Source organism: Rhincodon typus, chromosome 3, assembly GCF_021869965.1.
Source record: "Rhincodon typus isolate 14 chromosome 3, sRhiTyp1.1, whole genome shotgun sequence".
NCBI lineage: Eukaryota > Metazoa > Chordata > Chondrichthyes > Orectolobiformes > Rhincodontidae > Rhincodon > Rhincodon typus.
In genome coordinates, this window is record NC_063334.1 from 33,394,648 (window position 1) to 33,406,058 (window position 11,411).

The following is an 11,411-nucleotide window of genomic DNA, read 5'->3' on the forward strand; positions in this document are numbered from 1 at the left end:
GCTGAGATGTACGGGAGTGGAATGCCTCATCCTGGGAGCAGATGCGGCGGAGGTGAAGGAATTGGGAATAGGGGATGGCATTTTTGCAGGAAGGTGGGTGGGAGGAGGTGTATTCTAGGTAGCTGTGGGGGTCGGTGGGCTTGAAATGGATATCAGTTTCTAGGTGGTTGCCAGAGATGGAAACAAAGAGGTCCAGGAAGGAGAGAGAGGTATTAGACATGGTCCAGGTGAACTTAAGGTTGGGGTGGAACGTGTTGGTGAAGTAGATGAACTGTTCGAGCTCCTCGTGGAAGCATGAGGCGGCGCCGATACAGTCATCAATGTAACGGAGGAAGAGGTGCAATTTAGGGCCAGTGTAGCTACAGAAGAGGGATTGTTCCACGTAACCTACAAAGAAGGAGGCATAGCTTGGGCCCAAGAGGGTACCCATGGCCACCCCCTTTGTTTGTAGGAAGTGGGAGGAATTGAAAGAGAATCATCATTATCATCCTCCAACACTTCCGTCATCTGCAATCCCACCCCACCACCAAAGACACTTTTCCCTCCCCACCATTATCTGCTTTCTGGAGGGATCACTCTCTCCGTGACTCCCTTGTCTGCTCCACACTCCCCTCCAGCCCCACCACACCCGGCACTTTTCCCTGCAAACGCAGGAAGTGCTACACCTGCCCCTACACTTGCCCCCTCACCCCCATCCCAGGCCCCAAGAAGACTTTCCACATCAAGCAGATGTTCATCTGCACATCTGCTAATGTGGTATACTGCGTCCGCTGTTCCCGTTGTGGCCTCCTCTACATCGGGGAAACCAAGCAGAGGCTTGGGGACCGCTTTGCAGAACACCTACGCTCGGTTCGCACTAAACAACTGCACCTCCCAGTCGCAAACCATTTCAACTCCCCCTCCCATTCCTCTGATGACATGTCCATGCTGGGCCTCCTGCAGTGCCACAATGATGCCACCTGAAGGTTGCAGGAACAGCAACTCATATTCCGCTTGGGAACCCTGCAGCCCAATGGTCTCAATGTGGACTTCACAAGCTTCAAAATCTCCCCTCTCCTTACCGCATCCCAAAACCAGCCCAGCTCGTCCCCGCCTCCCTAACCTGTCCTTCCTCCCGCCTATCCCCTCCTTCCACCTCAAGCCCCAACCCCATCTCCTACCTACTAACCTCATCCCGCCCCCTTGACCTGTCCATCCTCCCTGGGCTGGCCTATCTCCTCCCTAACTCCCCACCTACACTCACCTTTACTGGCTCCATCCCCGCCTCTTTGACCTGTCTGTTTCCTCTCCACCTATCTTCTCCTCTATCCATCTTCTATCCGCCTCCCCGTCTCTCCCTATTTATTTCAGAACCCCCTTCCGCTCCCCCATTTCTGAAGAAGGGTCTAAGCCCGAAATGTCAGCCTTCCTGCTGCTCTGATGCTGCTTGGGCTGCTGTGTTCATCCAGTTCTACACCTTGTTATCTCAGATTCTCCAGCATCTACAGTTCCTACTATCTCTGACACATATCCCTGGATACTACAGGCAATTTAGCATGGCCAATCCACTTAACCTGTGCATCTTTAGACTCTGGAAGGAAACCCATGTAGACACAGGGAGAATATGCAAACTCCACACACAGTCACCCAAAGATGGATTGAACCCGGGTCCCTGGCACTGTAATGCAGCAGTGCTAACCACTGAGCCAACAGGCCACCTAAATATACAGCTTTGCATGGATCAGTAAAGCAGGGGGAGCCCATTTGATATTTAAGTTGTCAATTGAAATAAAGGCATTGTTATTTATCGATGTTGCTCTTAAGATCGAAAATCACTAATGTAAGCAAATTAGTTATCTATGGAGGAAATTAAAATGAGAAGAAAGATAAAACTAGCCGCTGACTCGCTGTCACCCATTTCACAATAGTGCACAAAATCTGATGACCGTGAGGAAAGTTCCTCGCTAAGTTCTTGTTATTTCTGTGGCATGGATTTCCCCTTTTTCAATATCAGTTTGAATTTGACATCAACTCAAAGGGATCTTAATGGTGACATAAAGCAGCCAATCACATTGAAGTATTTTCTTGGAAGCAAATCAGAGGGCAAAATGCAGTAATGTTTCACTTTTAATTAATGTTTTATCGAGTATAAAATAAATGATTGGGATATACGTTTGGGACTAAGGCAGAAGTTGATATATTTATATACACATAAACTTAATTAAAGAAAGGGCTATACTCCAGCACAACGGAGAATTCTGACAGTTGACTATTTATGGGACTGTGTAAACTGAATAGGTTCTTAAAAATCCACTTATGCCTCATGCAACAAGGTCTACTTTTTCCAAGGGCTGTTACAGTTTGGCTGATCGCACTAAAGGGCAACAAAAAGTTCTGGAGAAACTCAGCAGACATGGCTACATCTGACATATTGGACTTGAAACATTCAATCTATTTCTCTGTCCACTGATGCTGCCAGATGTGTTGAGTTCCACCAGCACTTTCTGTTTTCATTTCAGATGACCATGATCCTCACTATTTTGCTTAAATCTGTTATGGGCCAGGCCAAAACCCTTAAAATATTTTAAGAAGGTAGCGTAGACCTTAACTTGTCCTTATTTTAAAGGCAGATGTGATGTGGATGTTTCAAGTCTGGTGCAACTGGTCAAACCACTCTGCTTTAAGCAAAACAAAATTTATTTAAATACTACGGTTGAAACATAAACAAAATAAAATGGAATATAGAGTAACTTAACTGTTGGAAAACCTAACTGACCCGATGTTGCACTTAACTAATTAACTGTTCCAACATGGTAACATCCCATAAGCACACCCCTTGGCAGAAAGGTAAATTCAAACACAGATTCTTAGAGACAGGAGGAACAACATCCAGAGAGAGATTTCAGAAAAGGTCAGATAGGAATCATTTACTGAGGCTTGCAACCCTGTGGTACTCAAAACATCTTGTGACTGCTACATCTGAAAAAACTCGAAAAAAGACCTGAACTGGGAGAACAGGCCTGAACTCTGCCTTTACAATCTCTCTTCAAAAAAAACAAGGACAAAATAACATTTTTAAAGTGACAGCATTGTCACAAATATTAGCATTAAAGATCAAGTTCTTGTCAATACAGTGATTTTCAATTGTTTGTCATCCAATGGCCTTCAATGGCACATCAGTGGCGAAGCATTGAATCACTAACACCAGTTTCTAGATTCCATATTTAGTTACATAAAGGGAGACTCTGTATTTATTTCAGAGATGTTATGACAGCAAATGCTGGCAGTTTTGTCATCATTACTACAGAACAATCCAATCTATTGTTACTTACAGAGTGGCCATTTGGGTAGGGTGTCCAAAAATGGCCAAACTCAAAAGGAACATAGCCCAGCAAGAGTTAGCATTTTTTTTGAGATTGAAGTAAAAATAATGTAAAGCTTTTTCTCCCAAATCAATTGCAATATTTAGGCTATGCTGGCAATATTATCTATTCCTATCACCCCTTGCAAAGACGATGCTTGGCCTTCTTCTTAGACTACTGCAGTCTGTGTGGTGGTTACTCCTGCAAAGATGGGGATCAAGGTATATCTGATGTCTGACAACATGTCACCTTTTAAAGCAGACATTAAACATAATTCTTTGTTGTTGTGGAACAGCAGTCTACAGCCAGTAGTGTAGCATTCTTTCATGCCAATGGAAACATAATTGTTTTAAGGACTGACATTAGGATTTACAAAAGGGAATTTGCTTTTTAGTTTATATCTAATTAAACAAGATGGTGATTTTTTATCTTGTGGTGCTAAGATAGAGAGAGAGAGGAGGCTAACAGATTAATTCTGGCTTTTGTATATCCTTGATTTTAATTCTGCCATCATTGGGAAAAGAAACTTCACCTGTCTTGGTCTGAGGTTCAGGAGTTGCCTTTCTGAACCTTTCTGCATCTCTACCTTTATCCGTCCCTTGGAACGAGAATAATATCTATTGGTCTGATTGAGCTTTTGATCACCTGTGTTAATATCTCATTCTGTGAGTCAGTGTCCATTTTGTTTGGTAACACTCCTGTGGAGCACCTTGGGACCAATGTTCCTTGCTAGTTATGGTGCCACACAACCAAAACTCCTATGCAGGCTATGCATAAGTCAACCCCTTTGAACTATTGCCTGTTCACAGCCGCAATAAAAAAGGGTTAAGCAGTCAGCACTTAAAGAAAATTGTCTGCACAATCCTAAATCATAATTAGAGAGAATATTGCCTGGGATTGTTTTACTACATCAAAGACATAATGCAAATTACAGGTTTTTGTTATTCAGTAGCTAATGAATGGTGTACAAGTTAAATATAACCCACAGTGTCAATTCTCTATTCATAAAACAAAACTAAATTTACTGGGGAAACACAGAGGGATTTTGTTTGTTATTTTGCTTTGTGAAGAAAATATGTCATCTATTTGTAAGAAATTATTTGGTGAGTCAAAAAACCCCAACAAGTCTCCATATTGCAACTGGAAACCTTTGAGGACTTGCATTTGGCTCTGGCACCATGTAGAAAAGCAAATTATCATCACTGGTTGATGCCATTTCTATTGGGTTAATTAGAAAGCCTGTGAGTCAGTCATCAATCTTCATAGCTCCCTGATCCTAGACCAGCCAAAGCCTTTATTTCAGACCCTTTTATTTGTTCTACTTTCGCCTTCAGAGTATTAAAGTCCAATGTCAAACTCTGTGATGCCCCAAGTTAAATTTCAAGTTAAATGATTGTTCTTTCTCTTCCTTTTGCTGAGAAGTATAGTTTAATTTAATCAGAAGGGACACCAAAGCATGTAATTTTATAATCTGTACGGTGATAGGTAGGTCCATTTCCAGGACATGGATCACATCTACAAGTTGGCCATAGATGAAGTCCCAGAATGGGACTTGAACCTGAAGCTTCTGGTTGCGAAGCAAGGATATTACCCATTGTGCCACAAGAATTAAATTATTTTACAAGTGTCCTAAGAAACACACATTTCTAATCTCACAGCTAGCATAGCAAGCAATGGCACAGCTATTCCTGCCCAAATAAGTGGATGAAGTAAGATGCTATGACTGTAAACTTTAGGAATTGGGCTTAATTTAGATTGTTAATGATCTACCCTTTTTGGCTAAGTTACTGGCCATTTTAAACAGGGAGAATTTAAGGAGGAGTGGACAGTAGTTTTGCAGTGACTGCCACTGATTTTGAACCATTTTAAGTAAATTTATGTAGTGCATAATAAAATGACCAAGAAAGATGAACAGCGATGGCTGCCACTGTATTGGAAAATATCAGACTGGTATAGCATGGTCACTAGTTCTGAAGTTCAGATTAAGACACAATTTTTGATCAGGAAAGTTTATTTTAAAATTTTGATTATACTATATCTGGCTTTGAAGTGGTTGATAATGATTTTCAGTGCCATTAGTTTCCTAAGCCACAACAATAAATTCAATGAAACCAGCTGGAAAATGAAATGTTGTGGGTTAATGAATCAACGATTTGTCTTCTTAAGGCATTAGCTGTTGGGGGAGAGGTATCATATTATGTCACTTATTAAGGTGATTGCTTTTTAATCAGTTTGCCTCTGATCACACTCAGATCTGAAAACAATGTTGTATGATTGCAAACTGAGGAAAGCAAAGACAGCAATATTTCCAGTTCTGCCTATATTTTGGAAAGAATAATAAATCAGCCATTCTGGACTTCCTAATGGACAAACTCAAGACAGAAAATAGTTTGCATATCCCTGATGATAAATAATTAATAAATCTCAACAGCCCTGACCAATCTCAGTTTCACTGCAATGAAATACTGCTTTAATACACGTACAGATTGAAAATCATTTCACATGGACCGTGTATCTACATTTTATGATGTCAATACCTCTCTCTAGCCATTTCTAAATCACAGTAAGTGCATCCCTGTTGTTCAATTGTAACAATAAATATTAAAAGATGAGAATTTGAAAGAATTTGCATTTTGGATTAGTAGAGCTTGCAATGGTCCAATTTCAAATCATTGACACAAACAAAAACAAAGGTTTGCTGTGGAAAGAGATAGAACTCTTGAGGTCCTGGCTGCATAGCTTCCAGTTATCAGAAGAAAACTCAGCAAGACATCACCCCACCCCATCATCCTACCTCTACCCATCGACTAACACAATTAAAATTCAGTGCTAATTCCATGATTTATGTTGAAGGAATTGAATAAATCCACCCCCTCGTTCGTCCAGGAGATTTCAACAAATTTAGGCCCGAAACGTCAGCCTTCCTGCTCCTCTGATGCTGCTTGGCCTGCTGTGTTCATCCAGCTCTACACCTTGTTATCTCAGATTCTCCAGCATCTGCAGTTCCTGCTTCTCTGAAACAATTTTAACCCCACTGCGAAGCCTCTTCTAAGGATGCCTACCCTGAAGAAGTTACCCTCCTCCCTCCGAAACAACCTCAGTGGATCTCTCGTAGTCTTTTCGGCCTTGAAACTGTTCGACCACATCCTGAAGCAAACCAGGTACTACAGCCACATCACTTTTCTTAGTACCTGCCTACGGAACCAGATCATCCCCAGTGGTCTACAGTCCACATTCAGGCTGTCCCAATTTGGCCCCAACCGTGACATTTTTTTTTTCTGAAGAAGGGTCTAGGCCCGAAACGTCAGCCTTCCTGCTCCTCTGAAGGTGCAGAGCTGGATGAACACAGCAGGCCAAGCAGCATGTTATCTCAGATTCTCCAGCATCTGCAGTTCCCACTATCTCTAATTAATCCTATTCTTTCGTTCTTTTCCTGTAACCCTGCTTTACTTTTCCACTTTAATGTATTTTTCTAATTTTCTTTTGAATGTTAATATTGTATTTGTCTCAACTGTTCTGTCAGACACAGCATTCTAAATCACAGAACTCATTCTGCTCATTTCTCCAAAAGATCTTTAGTCATTTAGCAAAATATTTGCACCTTCTAATTATTGATCCTTCTGTCTACATAATCGATGAAGTAAATGTCTACAGCACTGCTTGTGAGTCAGGAGGAGCAGGAATGCTTCCTCAGGCTTAACAAACTAACCATTAAAAACCCACATCCACCAATCTTTCATATGATGTGGATGCTCATACCCCACAACCACTGCTCCTCCAATCAATATCAGACCCCCGATCAATATCAACAATCCAACAAGACAATCCACTGCAACCCATGGGTTCAAATTGGAGCCTTTCTGCTCTCTCTGATAATCCAAGCACCCTCTTTCCAAATACACAAATGTTTCTCCAACCGGCTTTGGCACTGTGAATCAGGCCTCCCACCTGAAAGTAAAAACTGAAAGAACTGTGAAATGCTGTAAATCAGGAACAAAAACAAGTTGCTGAAAGCTCAGCAGGTCTGGCAGCATCTGTGAAGAAAAATCAGAGTGAACGTTTCAGGTCTGGTGGCCCTTCCTCAGAACTGATGGTAGCTAGGAAAACGTCGGTTTATATACAGAAAATAGTAAGGGGGATGGGGTAGGGAGTAAATGAAGAGTCCGAAGAAAGAGAAGAGCAGTTGGATAGACAAAGGAGTTGATAACAATCTGGCTAGGAGGGTGCATAATTATTAATGGGGTCTGTTATTGACTAATAATAGGTAGTGTGTAATGGCAGGCTATGTGATAGTAAGGCCTGGTGTGTGGGGTAGGGGGCTAGGACATGGGAGAGTTTAGGCCCTAAAATTATTGAACTCAATATTTGAGATGTTACATTTTGTTCCCTCATCCAAATCATTAATATATATTATGAATAGCTGGGGGCCCAGCACTGATCCCTGTGGCACCCCACAAGTTACTGCCTGTCAATTTAAAAAGGACCCATTAACTCTTACTCTTTGTTTCCTCTCTGCCCACCAGTTTCCTATCCATTTCAATATGCTTCCCCCAATCACACGTGTTTTAATCTGGCACAATAATCTCTTATGTGGGACTTTGTCAAACACTTTCTGAAACTTGGGTCGTGCCTTCAATTAATTTAACTGGTTCATCTCAGGCAGATTTCAGTGGCAAATTTAACCAATCTTTCTTACAGGCAACTAAACCGTTAGGTTCACAACTTGTCAAATCTTATTACCAGTTGAAGTCAACAGAGGGAATATTGGGTGGGATGTAAAACTGGTGATCCATTTGATCCTATAGGAGAGTTACCTAGTTAATTATGTTAACATTATCTACCAAGCATCTCAAATATAAATGTTACATTGTGTTACACCATTTCATGTCACCTATATGAAAAGATTGTTGATGTTTCCTGTGCTATTAGACCACTATTGTGCCACTCTGCAGAGGTCTTCTTAATTTTAATTGCATTTATTCCACTGTGTCTCAGTAATTTGCTTATTGGAGCTGTCAAGACTGAGGTAGATAAATTGCTGGGGAAGTTCGTCAAGGGAAGTAGACAAATACAAGAGCATGCAGTAAAGTGAAAATAAACTGCAATCTGATTCAAAGACACAGGAAATCCAAGTAACTGTACAGCCTCCTCATCTTCATAATGTTCCTGCATTCTTGGAGCTTGTGTTGCCCTGATGTATTTCATTGTAAAAGCTCTGCCCTCAGTACTAGAGCTGTTAGTGTAGTGAAAAGCTCAGAGAGGATTAAAAGAATTAAACAAATTCTAAATGATCTCTTGTGCCTTTCTTTTTCTGTGCCCTTGAGATCTTTGTATTGATTATTCTTGCTAAGTATTATATCTATTCCATTCTTTTTCAGGTGCAGATGGTATGTGGCATTTAGTAAGAGGACAGGAAAGGAGACATTAATGGCTGGAATTTGCATTTATGGTGTGTTTATGCAGAAGTGTGGTGCCTGATGAATCTTTTGCTATTGCCTCCTACAGTGATCTGTGAGTTTCTCCACCTCCACTTCCTCAACACTTCCCAGGCAAATGTGACAGTCAAGAAGGCACAACAATGCCTCTTCTTCCTCAGACAGCTCAGGAAAAAAATATCCATAAGGTCCGTCACCAGCTTCTACAGATACACAATTGAAAGTGTACTGTCCAGGTGCATAACGGCTTGGTATGGCAACTGCTTTGTCCAGGACTGTAAGAAACTGCAGAAGGTGGTGTGCACAGCCCAGAACATCATGGAAGCCAACCTTCCATCCATGGACTCTAATTACACGGCTTGCTGCCGCAGAAAGGCAGCCAACATCATCAAATCCCATCGCACCCTGGTAATGATCTCCGAGAACCTCTTCCGTCAGGCAGAAGATACAGAAGCCTGAACATACACACAAGCAGGTTCAAGGAACAGCTTCTTTCCGGTCATTATCAGATTGTTGAATGGACTCTAGCCTCAAATAATGTAACCTGCAATGTAAGCTGTATGCCTCTAAGTCTTTTGATCTGTACATCCTTTGCTGGCTGTGATCTGCCTATACCGCTCGTAAACAAAGCCTTTCACTGTGTTTTGGTATATGTGACAAGAAAAGCAATCAAAATCAATCAATCATCAATCTTCACTTTCCAATTAGTTTTCTATTCTCCCCCAACTCCTTTGTTATCCATGATAACAAGGTGGAGAGCTGGACGAACACAGCAGGCCAAGCAGCATCACAGGAGCAGGAAGGCTGACCTTTCGTGCCTAGACCCTTCATCAGAAATGGGGGAGGTGAAGGGGGTTCTGAAATAAATAGGGAGAGAGGGGGAGGCAGAAAGAAGATGGATAGAGGAGAAGACAGGTGGAGAGGAAACAGACAGGTCAAAGAGGCGGGGATGGAGCCAGTAAAGGTGAATGCAGGTGGGGAGGTAGGGAGGAGATAGGTCAGTCCAGGGAGGACAGACAGGTCAAGGGGGCGGGATGAGGTTAGTAGGTAGGAAATGGGGGTGCGGCTTGAGGTGGAAGGAGGGGATAGGAGGGAGGAAGAACAGGTTAGGGAGGCGGGGACGAGCTGGGCTGGTTATGGGATGCGGTAGGGGGAGGGGAGATTTTGAAGCTTGTGAAATCCACATTGATACCATTGGGCTGCAGGGTTCCCAAGCGGAATATGAGTTGCTGTTCCTGCAACCTTCAGGTGGCATCGTTGTGGCACTGCAGGAGGCCCAGGATGGACATGTCATCTGAGGAATGGGAGGGGGAGTTGAAATGGTTTGCGACTGGGAGGTGCAGTTGTTTATCGTGAACCAAGCGTAGGTGTTCTGCAAAGCGGTCCCCAAGCCTCTGCTTGGTTTCCCCAATGTAGAGGAGGCCACAACGGGTACATTAGCAGATTGGAAAGTCTTCTTGGGGCCTGGGATGGAAGTGAGGGAGGAGGTGTGGGGGCAGGTGTAGCACTTCCTGCAGTTGCAGGGAAAAGTGCCGGGTGTGGTGGGGCTGGAGGGGAGTGTGGAGTGGACAAGGGAATCACGGAGAGAGTGGTCCCTCCGGAAAGCAGATAAGGGTGGGGAGGGAAAATGTCTTTGGTGGTGGGATCGGATTGCAGATGGCGCAAGTGTCGGAGGATGATGCGTTGGATACGGAGGTTGGTTGGGTGGTACGTGAGAATGAGGGGGATTCTTTTTTGATTGTTATTGCGGGGACGGGGTGTGAGGGATGAGTTGCGGGAAATGCGGGAGACACAGTGGAGGGCGTTCTCGGCCACTGAGGGAGGGAAGTTGCGGTCCTTGAAAAACGAGGACATCTGAGATGTACAGGAGTGGAATGCGTCATCCTGGGAGCAGATGCGGCAGAGGCGAAGGAATTGGGAACAGGGGATGGCATTTTTGCAGGAAGGTGGGTGGGAGGAGGTGTATTCTAGGTAGCTGTGGGAGTCGGTGGGCTTGAAATGGATATCGGTTTCTAGGTGGTTGCCTGAGATGGAGACAGAGAGGTCCAGGAAGGAGAGAGAGGTATTAGCGATAGTCCAGGTGAACTTAAGGTTGGGGTGGAACGTGTTGGTGAAGTGGATGAACTGTTCGAGCTCCTCGTGGGAGCACGAGGCATGCTGATACAGTCATCAATGTAACGGAGGAAGAGGTGGGGTTTAGGGCCAGTGTAGGTACGGAAGTGGGATTGTTCCATGTAACCTACAAAGAGGCAGGCATAGCTTGGGCCCATGTGGGTACCCATGGCCACCCCCTTTGTCTGTAGGAAGTGGGAGGAATTGAAAGAGAAGTTGTTGAGGGTGAGGACGAGTTCGGCTAAGCGGATGAAGGTGTCAGTGGAGGGGGACCGGTCGGGTCTGCGGGACAGGAAGAAGCGAAAGGCCTTTACGCCATCTGTATGGGGAATGCAGGTGTATAGGGACTGGATGTCCATGGTGAAGATGAGGTGTTGGGGACCGGGGAATTGGAAGTTCTGGAGGAGTTGGAGGGCGTGGGTGGTGTCACGGACGTAGGTAGGGAGTTCCTGGAACAAGGGGGAGAAAATGGAGTCCAGACAGTTGGAGATAAGTTCGGTGGGGCAGGAGCAGGCGGAGACAA